Source organism: Trachemys scripta, chromosome 1, assembly GCF_013100865.1.
Source record: "Trachemys scripta elegans isolate TJP31775 chromosome 1, CAS_Tse_1.0, whole genome shotgun sequence".
Lineage (NCBI taxonomy): Eukaryota > Metazoa > Chordata > Testudines > Emydidae > Trachemys > Trachemys scripta.
This window is the reverse complement of record NC_048298.1, coordinates 18,298,663-18,311,413: the sequence shown is the minus strand read 5'-3', so window position 1 is coordinate 18,311,413 and position 12,751 is coordinate 18,298,663. Positions and strand designations below refer to the sequence as shown.

General features: G+C 42.4%; 1 long non-coding RNA gene across 1 annotated transcript; it reads left to right on the top strand.

The window, feature by feature from the left end:
• Positions 1 to 562: 562 nt before the first annotated feature.
• Positions 563 to 2,862, top strand: LOC117867457. The gene is made up of 3 exons (XR_004643417.1): positions 563 to 666; positions 1,163 to 1,337; positions 2,717 to 2,862. It is a non-coding gene; the product is annotated as an uncharacterized LOC117867457 (long non-coding RNA).
• Positions 2,863 to 12,751: the final 9,889 nt, after the last annotated feature.

Below are 12,751 nucleotides of genomic sequence, written 5' to 3'. Positions count from 1 at the left end.
CTGACATTAAAGTCTATGAGATGGATCAGGGTACTGTTTCACTGAACACACATAATAAATACACAGCCTCAGCCCCAAAGAACTTACAATCTGAACATCAGAAAGGACTGAGTTTTCTTTCATGTTGGAGAAACATCCAAAAGCTCAGATTCTTATCAGAAGCAAAATGGTCTCGAAATCTTTTGAGAATAGGCGCTTAGGAGAGTTCTAGAATTCCTTGTGTTTGGACTGGTTTCGAGTATTAGACTAATTTTTCTCATTGTATTTCTGCTTCTTCCCAGACCCAGGGGAGGCAAAAGGAAATAGATGTTGAGAAATAATATTTTGTTTTTCCTCTGCCAAGTGGCAGTGTAATCCACATGCCTAATAGGGAGATATCTCTTTAAGAGATCTATAGTGAAGCAGGGGGAGGAATGAGTTGTGTCTGGACCACTGTTGCTAGGCAGCAAATACACAATTAGCACTCCATGCTCAGAAGTTTCTAGAATTGGGTGTGGTAGTTTTGGGCATGCTCAATAGGTTCCCTGTAGCTGTACTCAGACTCCATTGAGGGCAACTATGCTTTACAAAAACGACGTGTGACCTTGGTGGGTTGGGAGAACCTGAGCCACAGGAACAGAAAACAGTATGTGGTTTTGCCCCTCATGGCAAAGCATTTCGCAGCAGGTTAGTGCTATTGTTAACCTTCCAATGGGGGAGCCCTTGTGGTGTTAATGATAGAAACCGTAAATTGGGAGGAGAAACTAATTTTTCATTTTAATCGGATAGTCTGAATGTTATTTGATTTTAGCCAAACTGTTTTATTTGAATTGTCTTAAGTCTGATTCGCCAGCTCTTTTCATATTTACATGTGATGATGGGGAAAGAGTCAGATATTTTGCTATTCTCGGTTTTGTATTTTTATTGCATCAGGGTTTTTTATTGGTTAGTTGACTAGCTGAGTGGTTTCAGCAGAGGATCCCAAAAAGAACCTTTATCACAGGAGGAAAAATACAAAGAGTGAATAGTGCTCCCACACTAACAAATAATCATAATCAAAAATTGTAAGATAACTGAAGTTTTAATTAACTTTCTGCTTATTTTTGAATATTAAACACAGAATACTCATTCAATGACCGTCACAAACTCTAATAGCAATTAGCTATCTTTACCTATTTTGCAGTCTCATCACATGAAGATGCAGCTCCTGTCTATAGCACTCAAACACTGACATGAAACTTGAAGGCCGGTGGGAGAACTTTCAATGTTCCCCTCTATTCTTGCCATAATCTGGTCAAGTTGCAGGCAGAAGTGTTTGTGGGGTTACGTGAAGAAGTGATGCCCCCAACTTCCTTCATGTAAGTAGATGGGAGCAAAAGAGGGTGTAACAAGGGAGGGAGTCATGGAAGGAGACAGCAGTAACTCTGTAGCATGCCGTTCTATTCTTTGGAGGCTACAGAAGACCTTCTAGAGCAAATACATACACTTGGGCAGGGGATCTCAAACTGGGGGTCGGGACCCCTTAGGGGGTTGTGAGGTTATTACATGAGGAGTTGTGAGCTGTCAGCCTCCACCCCAAACCCGACTTTGCCTCCAGCATTCATAATGGCATTAAATATGTAAAGAAGTGTTTTTAATTTAAAAGGGGGGTCACACACAGAGGCTTGCTATGTAAAAGAGGTCACCAGTACAAAAGTTTGAGAACCACTGCACTTGGGTCTCTGTAGATCATAAAGGGTATGTTGGGATGGAAGCAAGTGCGTAAAAATGCTATTCTCTGCATCCTGCTCTCCTCCTAACTTGGGCACTGATCCTATTCCCCCTAAAGTCAAGTGGAGTTTTTACATTGTGTCCAATGGGAGCAGGATCAAGCCCTTGGAGAATTCTTACTGGAAGACCCATGTGGGAGTTAATGCTCCGAGAACAAGCACTTACTCCCTTCTATGGTTTCTACCATAGTGAACATGAGCAGTCTGGTTTGTAGCTGTGAAGGGTTCTTCTAATGATAGCATAGCTGATAAAGATGTTGGAGGACATCCCTGCACCCTCTATGCAAATATTACAAATGTTCCAGCCTGCACCAGTATAGTTCGCTTGCAGCCATTTCAGTGCTAGTGTTAACTAGAAATAAAAGCAGTACAACTGCACTGGTTCAATTAGCCTTCACTGTGCAATCCTACTCTTCTGCAGCAATGCTGACAGGTCACAGAGACAATATTTTAAACCCAATGATTCTCAGACCTCAGTGATTCAGGAGCCGAATGAGCAATCCGCATTACCCAAGAGCCACAGTAGCGTGAATTCATTGTTTCATTTACTATAATGCTATGTAGTCATATTTAAACAATATGACGGGAAATGTATAGTGTGTGTGTATATATATTATTCTCACCGCAAAATGACCAACCAAGTACTATTTCATCAACTACAATTGGTTAATAACATACTAAAAACATCCTGATTGGTTAATAATTAAATCAAATAGTGTTTTAATTTCATGTGCTGCAAAGAGCTGCAGGACACACATTAAAGAGCCACTTGTGGCTCGTGAGCCTCAATCTGAGTATCACTGCTTTAGCCTATCTACCACCTTCCCGCCCCCGCCCCTCATTCATTGCTGTTCCATCAGCAGTGTGTGTGGTGTTCTGATGCTCTTGACTCTCTCAAGCATCTCTCCATCCCACCTTATTAAAGGTACAGTGCATCCTAATACTATTAGTTTTCTTCTGTGTTGCAGGATCGCTTAGAGGCACCAATAGGGGATTGGAGTGCCATGGCGTGAGGCATTGTACAGTCTTGTGAAAAGGCAGTTCTTGGCCCAAAGAGCTTCTTATCTTCATTGATGACAAGATGCAATAGCTAGGTGAAACACATGGTTTTGGGGGAGGAGAATATCATCTATATTATGTACTTATGATGCTCATTAATACAGTATCTGAACACTTCAGTGTCTTTAATGTATTTATTTTTGACAGCACTGGAAGGTAGGAAAGCGCTATCTCTATAATACTTGTATAGCCCTCATCACCATAGTATCTGATATGGTTAGATGTTCGGTTGCGTGTGTGTGTTCTTCCTGTGTACCACCCCAGCACTGCGGACCTTGACCACGCAATGACCACAAGATCCATTTAGGTATGAAGGCACCTGGCCAGGTTTATTGTCAACAAAGTATGGTAATAGCACCTGGCAGACTCTACGAGGATACCAAGACATGTATGCCCGTGACGATGGACGCAGCTCAGTGAATGGCTGGACTTTCCATTTCCCCCCTCAGTTGGACCAATACACTCTCTCAGAGATAGTTGTTTATACCCTGATACAAACAACTGACATAGTAGTTACTGCCCCCTGACATGGCTAGTTATTACCCATCTCCTTGTACATGTTGGTTTGTTTAAAACATCTCTATTAATCACACTGTCATCCTGATTTTATCTTTTAGGAGGGGTCAGTGTATTCCTGTTATCCTTGGGGAATGTTTTTGTACCATCCTTGATATTGGGATGTTCTAGTACCACTTGATATTGGGATGTGTTTGTGTAAGTACTCTGTGCCTAGCACTTCTTAGAATGTGTTTTTGTGCAATATCAGTCCTGTTCTTGCCGGATTCTGTGAAATTGCAAGCAGGCAAAGCCTGACGTTTGCTCACAGCCTGATGTTTGCTAACTTATATATCAGCAAAGCCTGCCCACTACTTTAGCTCAGGCCTCATACCAGGCCTCTAATACAAGGGCTTATATCTCAAGCTCTCTTCCTACTACATCTGAGTGCCTCAGTCTTAATGTACTTATTATAACAGCATTCTTTTAGGATAGGGAAGTGCTATTCTCACCATTCTACAGGTGGGGAGCAGAGGCACAGGGAATCACTAATGGACTTGCTCACCATCAAACAGGAAGTCTCTGGCAGAGTGAGAAATTCAACCTGGGTCTCCCAAATCCTAGGCTAGTACCCCTAAACATTGGACCATCCTTTCTATTTAAGAACACAGTAAAAAGAACATGCTTTGGCACAGAGAAGCTGTTTTGAAACTATTAAAGCCATTATTCAAGTAAAACTGTTAAGAATAATTTAGATTTTTATATGCAATCTTAATGTTTTCTTTTGCAATGTAAAGTACTCTTTAAAAAAAGAGAATGTATCATTTATAATATTGTTCTACAATAAGCCATAAAAAGTGTCATCTCCTGAAATGCAAATACAATACAGAAAGTGAAGAACAGTGCCTGGAACTGGCATGCGTGGGTATGTATATTAATTAGCGTTGGTTAATGTGGATAGAACCGAACCATTTCAAGAACAGAAAGGTTCAATGACTATTCTGTTAAACTGTAGTGTAGGCCAGCCGACAGCTACATGTCCCCATCCCATGTTCTTGGAAGTCTAATTGAAGTGTTCCTGCATGTAAAATATAAATAGAACTCATTCACTAAAAATTAATTGAAATTTCTTAAATTCAAAAATGGTTTGGATTTGGTTCTGGTATAAAGGAAAGATTCAAATCATATTTCCTGCTTTATCCAAACCATTCTCCTGCCCTCCCACCCCACTTAAAAGAAAGATGTTGATGCTAGTGATACTGACTCATGGGAAGTTTTTTTTTTTTTTATCACAGTGGTGCCTAGAGTTCCCAGCTGAGATCAGTGCCCCATTGTGCTAGGCACAGTACAATCATGTATAAGAGAGTCTCTGGTCTGGTAAGCTTAAAATCTAAATAGGCAAGTGTAGCAAGGAGGCATGGCCTCTCACAGAGACCACAACATGCCCCCTGGTGGGCCGAACCAGGAGAGCCACATCCACCTCGTCGGAAGCGGAAGGGCAGGGCAGGAAGGGGAACTACAAAAGGCCAGCCTTGCAGTTCAGTTGGAGTGGAGCCACCACAGGAGACGGACCCATCCTGCCTGCTGCTGGAGCCTGCAGAGGAGCTGCCGGGGCTGCCTCCTGAGGATTGGCGAGAGTTCCCAGGACCGCTGGCCGACCAAGATGCTGAGGAGCTGCTGGGGCTGTCACCTGCGGACTGGCCAGAGCCCTCCCCGACAAGACGACAGATGCAGGTACACCCAAGGGGGAGAGTAGGAAGCAGCCCAGGGAAACCAGGCAATAGTCTGGTTGACAGCTGACCTGATCCAAGGTCAGAGTGTTGCAGGTGGATCCCTACTGATCCAGTGGTGGACCATTCTGCCACTGTTAGGGCCCTGGCCTGGGATACGGTGTTGTTGGGCAGCTCTCCCTGCAACCCCACTCCTGGGGTGACAGTACTCTCCCTCCTTAGACCAGGAGGCCTGCGCTGCTTGGGCACCCTTACCTGAGCCTCATAGTCTGTGCTTGGTGCTCACCCCTGCCTGAGCCTCTAGACTTTATTGGTGCTAACCCTTACCTGGGGCTCATAGACTGCTCAGCTGCTCTGCCCTGATTGCAGGCCAGAGCCTACTGTTTGATGCCCTGCTCTGACAGAGGGCCCGGGGCTCATAGACTGCCTTACTGTTCTGCCCAGCCGGAAGACCGGAGTACTAGGTGTAGCTAATTCTCCCCTTTGAACTAACTGTTTCAGGTACGTGACAACGAGGAGATGTGGCTTCCCTCAGAGACTGGCAGGGAGGGACAGCCACGCAGCCTACAGGAAGACATACAACAAGTGAGAAAACAAAAGGCATGAAATGACTTGCCCAAGGTCATGTAGCAGGTCAGTGCCAGAGCTAGGAATAGAATACCCAGATCTCCTGACTCCCAGACCAGTGTCTTATTTACTAGACTTTTCCAACTTTGTAGGATGTAAAGAAAATATTAGGTTGGAATAGATTTGCAAGGCAAGGCTCTTATTTTGTATATAAAGGCAGTAACTCTGGGACCAATAGAAAAAAAACTCAGTACCTCTCTCTTTGTTCAGCATAACTGTTGGTTAATTGGCAATTTGCAAGTCAACCATCACCACATGAATCAGGCAGGGCTTGTGAGCTAATTCTGATCCATCACTACTCTGTAGCTTTATTGGAAGAGTAAAATTATATTAGACCTGCATGATGACAGACTCTTTGACAGAGGTATTAAAATCTGAGGCAGTGAAGTGTTAAATTTTTTTTTAAAAAAGGAATAAACAGGACAGACATCAGGACTATCATAGCTCCTGGAGACTTTGTTCTGTCGAACTCCACATTGATTATGGTAAATCATACAACATCTGATATGCACACAAATTACATTTTATGGTGAGATTAAATCCATATGTAGTTCTCCACCACTCAAGCCATGCAGAGAGCTGCCTAAATTGGTCCATACCAATGAGAAGGCTTCCCTTCCCTTTGACTGCAGTAAAGCTAATTATATCCACTCATAAGGGGTCGCCCCCACTCAAAGTAACTGATCTCTTGGGAAGTCAACTATGAACTACTCTCTGCCCTGCTCCTGCAAGAGCTACCACTGGATATTGTTTCATTTCTGGCCTCTGTGCTATTCTGATCTGACATGCAATTCCTTGTAATTTTATTTATTTTAAAAATAAAGGATTTATATTTTCCAGAGTGACTAGCCATTTTGGGTCCCAATTTTTAGCTGCCCAACTTGAGACACCTTAATGGGGGGTCTGATTTTGAGAGGGTAGATATTCAGCTCTTTCTGAATATCAGGCCCATTTAAGGACTCTCAAGTTGGACACTTTAAAATGAAGGCAATAAAAACACATTAGTCACTCTGGGAAATTTAGGCCCAATCACAGGAGCAATAGGAGCCTAATCCCTGTTACAGAAATTAGCCAGGAAGGCAAGAAAGCTGGTTTCTTCTTGCAGGATTTTGATTTTCACACTTACTTGAAACCCTTGAACATGCTGATAGGCTCTCAGGCCCAGATCTTCAAAGGTATCTCGGTCTCACTGTTTACAAACTATTTACCAGTGTCATGGTTGCATTATGAAATATACAAATGAACAAAAATGTGACCTGACTGCTTTCAATTTGTTTATAGCTGGAGTTCAGGACTTCAGTTTTGCAGAAAAAAATTTATTTCCATATTTCTATCACTATTGTGGGCAGGTTGGCCCCAGACGTTTTTCCATCCAAGGCAGAATGTTTTCAGTGTCTCCCCCTCCCCCCCCTACCCATCAAGCAAAACTGTTGTGCAAACCCCTCCCCTGCAAAATGCCCCCCAGGGATTTGGCACTCCCAAATGGAAAGTTTTGGTGCCCCCAAATGTTGGCACCCAGGGTGGCTGCTCTGATCGTCTACCCTATGGCTGGCCCTGATTGTGCATAAATCTATCTTGTAGCTACTTCCCACCGGTCACTAAACTCCTGCAAGGCCCCAATATACCCCACTATTAGGTCCCTCTTTAAACCCACTCTTGAGGTGCTGCTTATCATCAATCTTGTGTTATTAGTATTAGAAAATTTGTGTAGTTACTTAGTACAAGTTCTCAACAACCAGTATCACATCCAAGTCTGTTTCAGGCCCTTGTCTCAGGGCACAGTTTATTGTCCATGAGCAAAAGTCCCACCCCCAAGTAAGTTTGGCAGTGTCCTTTCCCCCTCTGGGTCTTAAGTCCAGCAACCCCAAAATCACCCAAAAGTCCAACAACCCAAAAGTCTGTGTCCCTGTTCAGTGCAGCCCCAGAGTTCAAAAGTTTATCTGCAGAGTTTTACCTCCCAGCCTGAGTAGAAATGGGGGGGGCCCACAGGGGTGTTAAGGGGCACCTTACGTGGTTCAAGGCTAACTGCCCCAGTTCTCCATGGGGTTCTGCTGCAGCTTTCACCGTGAGCCGCTCTGCCAGCCTCTCCGCTCCACCAGCCGTCCCGTGAGCCGCTCCAGCCGTTCTGCAAACTGCTCAGTTCCGCCAGCCGCTCTGCTCTACCAGCCGTCCCGCAATATATCTTCACCCCCCCAAAGCATTGAGCAATTTCAGCTCTTAATAATTTCAGTTTGTAGTAGGGGAGCCTCAGTGCTGGTGCACCATTGGCCCAAAGTGAATTCAGCTCAGCAGCCTGTAACTAGACTCCTAATGGAATCAAAATTAGCTCTGATATTCCCCAGTGGAGAGAGGAGACAGTGTAATCGGTGTTTCAGGCCCTCAAAGAGGGACCCATACCATCAGGTATACATACTTACCCCCCAACCTCTCTCAATTCACTGGGTTTTGGAACCCATGTCCCTTGTCTAGCGAGTGCTACTTAGTTGACAGCGAGTCCCTCTGTCATAAAATAGTTCCACTGTCCTTGATTCACATAATCAGGGTAACAACACTTTATTCTCCCTGTTCCAATAACAGAGAAACTGGGGATCCCACATCAGCCAAAGTGACCATTTCGGCTGCTGTGGGCTCATGCTAGGTGGGGTGGGTGTGCCTATGCAAACAAGATCAGCCCCTGAAGTTCTTTTCCACAATTCACCACCAGATGCCAGGGTAGAGCTCATCCTGACTCTGCTTACAGCTGCAATTCTACCCTTGCACCGTTACCTTGAATAGGGCCTATACAGTCTATGGACAATCAAACTGTGCCAGCAGGTCAGAAGCACAGCAGAAATCATGGACAGCAAAAATTGGCAAAGGTATCATGCCAACACCAAAGCCTATCTCCTTATCACCAACAACTGAGCCATCTTTTGAAAACATAAAATGAGCACATCTTCAGTATGTGTGTAGAAAAGTGCTTTGGATCCAGATGCACCACCACTTGATCCACTGCAGTATTTGATTAAAATTATTATTTACTATTATTTTGTTGAATATGTATGTTATTTATTTATTATTTGCTGAATATTTTTCACATTAAAAATAGTAGTCACTGTATCAAATGAAATTGAGGTCTGTGCTATAAACTCCCCCAATATATTTATATTATTCAAATCTGTATTGTTAGATTGATATGGGATATATTAAATGCATGGATTTATTGTATTTGATCTCTTGATTATGTCTGACTCAAATCATGTAAACTCTTACTGATTATGAATGTGGAGGGGTGAAATGTTGATACTTCAGAATGTTCAAAAGTGATAGTGTCATCAGGCAGCTTCTTAAAATATATGGTCTTCAGGTATAGAATCTAAAAAAAGAGAACACCTGGTATATACCCTGTGACGCTTTCTCAGGGTGCCCAGGACTGTGAGTCACCTTGTTCCTTCCTCCTAACTCCACCGAAAAGAAGAATTACTTGTGTTTAACTGGGTGTTAGCTCTCCGACACCACCATTCCATAAGCCACCCAAACAATATCCTCAGGGCAATACCTGCCCTCTCTGTGCTTTGCAGGTTAACAATCAGTGCACCTGAGTCCTAAACACACTTTGAAGCATTCAGCTGTGGTGTCCAGCCCCTGTCACTGGCTACTCACAGAAATACTAGGTTTGTTATCCTGAAGGGAACAGTAGCTTGTTTGAATCAAATGGGGATAAGCTCCTCTATAACATCACAGCCCTGACATATATTTATAGTGAAAACAATAATCAGTTTGTTATCAAAGGCTAAGATTTAAGAGCTACTGAGCAAGGTCGATAATAGAAACAGAAAGGTTACATATAAAACAAAATCAATACCTGCTTTCTACAGACTAAACTTAATGTTAACAGGCTAACCAACTGTCTAAAAGCAGTCTTAGCTAACCAAAATGTCCTTCACAGCAATTCCAAACAGGGCAGGTTGGGGGTCCTGTTTTCACTAATGTAATCGCACTGCTTGATTACTTCCTGTGGTGTGGGAAAAGAAGGCTTTTGCCTTCTCCTTTATATCACTCAGTGTTCACTGCTGGTCTCCAGAGTCAGTATGACCCCTTGGGGTTTGTTTTCTGGTGTGCTTACTTCATGTTGTTTTCACATCCTCATGTTGACTTTGTATGCAAACAAAGCTTAGATTGTGTTGGCTTACAAAGCTTAAATTATATGTGAACTGACAACCTGATTGTCAACCCTGGCTTGATTCAGATGTTTTTAGGGACATGTTTTCAGTATAACTTCTTACTCTATTTATTCATATATTTCATTACGATATTAATGGACAGTATGACCCTGGCTTTTATTGAAGACCTCACATGACATTCTTTATGGATAAATACTATGAAAGCAGTATGCTAAACGTAGTGAGTTTGTCAAGCCGGTCAGGAATTACTGTGACAGAACAATGTACAATCTGTCAATTGGCACTGAGAGGTTCTTAGGAGCACAGACCCTAAACCAGTGTGGCTGCCAGATTATATTGAGTACAGGTAATTAAGGGGGAGGGGAGGGGCTTAGAGACCCTGGCTTTGCTTGGGTGCATAGCAAGGGTCACAATTTGACTCCACTTGAGTAAGACTCCCACTGGAGGAAGGAGGGAGTTAATAACACACCAGAAGCTAAAGATTCTGAAGCAGTACCCATCATACTGTGTTGTACGTGAGCGCATCCTCATGCTGCGAATTTCTCATAAAGTTGTCTTTAATAACAATACAAAGCCCTTATCCTTTTTAATATAGCAGAGCAATATGAATCTTCCAAAGCAAATAGAAAAAAAATTCTTCAAATATGAATGAAAAATGTTTTCTAATAAAAATAAGGCCTCCAGCTAGTGAACAGTACTTTCCAGATCCTCTACAGAAATCTGAGCATTTGCATTGTTTCACCTATGTTATGGCAGAAAATCCAACTCATAAAGTGAAACCATACCATGCAAGTAACTTCATGTTGTTAGCAGAGAGAATTTGGAAGTCACATGGAGGAAGGAGCTGGGTAATGAATTGGGTTCTAAGTTCCACTAAAGGGCTATCAACCCTCATTCCTTTTTGAGTGTAAACAAATCTCTAATTGACAGGAATTAGAAAGAAGCTTGCACCTTCATCTGAAGTCACTGGTTGTGGTCACTGTCAAAGACAGGATACTGGATTAGGTGGACCATTGGTCTAACCCAGCATTACTATTATTGTTTATTAGTTGTATTGTGGTAGCCCCTAGGAGCCCTAGTTATGGACCAGAACCCTCACTGTGCTAGGTACAAACACAAACAAAGAGCAATGGCAACAGATAATATAGAAATGTCTATGGTTCTTATTCATGAACCAGAAAACCCAATTCAGAACTCACGTTGTGTGTGGACAGCTCTGCTTTTCAGTGCTGCCATTGTGATACCAACAACACAATATAATTCTGAACACAATCAAATGAAAAAAAAAGGGTTTTGCCCTCATAATTATACAAAGGGAAAGGTGCAGAAATAGCAGAACATACTAATGAGAAAAAAAAGAGCAGTATGCCATAATATTTTTCAGAAAATATGCTGGGGATTATACAGAACTAATTACTTTACCACTAAGGCTGAGAACACTGCTAAATTATTTGTAGTCTTTAATGGAAGCATTGCTTTGTGATTTCTAGAAATGATATTATCAATTCATGGCCACCTGGCTAATGATATGACATCATTCCTGGACATTGCATCTCGTGAGAATCTCATCAAAACATAATACCTTATTTTTTAAAAAGCACCCTGCAGGATCACAAAGCACTTTACCAATTATTTTATGTATATTGAATGCATAATTTCTTCTCTGCCATCAATATCACACAACTATGTTTAGGAGATGAAACTAAAGGTATCTCTAAGCAGCGAGCAGCAGTCCGTGGAAGTGAGTTTCAGAGCCTAGGTCAACAGACTTGGGCTTGTGGAGCTCAGCTGCCACACTAATGTGACAGCTTGTACCCCTACATTCACCCCTTTTACAAGACTATGATAAATTGCATACAAAATATGCCTTGGGAAGCATCATTTGAAAACACATAATTTACTGATCATTATTGTCCATTTAAAATATGTGCAGCAACATGTGTGTCGGGTTATAAGATTCTACCGTATTATTACTAAAAGCAGCAACAATCCAGTTCTCCAGAGACAAAAGGCTAGCCAATACCTCAGCCAGGTGTCAATAAAATCAAATGGACTATCACCTAGTCAAGTGGCCATTCTTTGGCAGGAAAAAGGATATTGGCGAAGATTTACATGTTGAAAAAAACAGCTGGATGTTCCCACCCACATGGACTTTCTGTCTCCTGAAACTCAGCTGGAGATGGTTCTCAAAGAAGAGTGAAACCATATAAGAAGGGAGGGCAAATGCCCCAACAGATCTCTCCCTTCATCTCTGCTCATGGCATCAAAACATTTGAAGGGCAAAGGTAGCAGCATTGGACTGGGGAGGGATCCTGACTAAAAGGGTTTCAGCCAGTAAGACTGTTGGAACTTGTGGTAAAAAGGAACTTTTGCTTTGAATTCACTTAGCTTGTTAATTTAGGTATTAGTTGCATTTACTTTTACTTTCTCGTAACCAATTCTGACTTTTATGCCTCATTACTTGTAGCCACTTAGCATCTATCTTTCTGTAGTTAATAGACTTGTTTTATTGTTTTATCTAGACCAGTGTTTTGGATTGAAGTGTTTGGGAAACTCTATTTGGGATAACAGGATTTTTGCATATCATTTTCTATTAATAAAATGACGGTCTTTATGTGAGCTTGTATTGTCCAGGAGAGAGCTGGGCAGTACAAGACACACATTTCTGGGGAAAAATCTGGGACTGGGAATTTGCTGGTGTTGCTCCGCAGTGTAATTCAAGGTTGGCTGGCTGTAGCATTCTTGCAGCATAACTGGGAGTAATTTACGTGCTGGAGGCTGTGTGAGAGCAGACCAGGAGCGGAAGCTCTCACAGCAAAGCAGTGTAAAAGGCACCCCAGGTTAGAAAACTGAGGGGACACAGCTGTTACTCAGTCCAGACTGTACCCTGGGTAACGTCACAACTAAAAATAGCTGTGTAGCTGTTGCA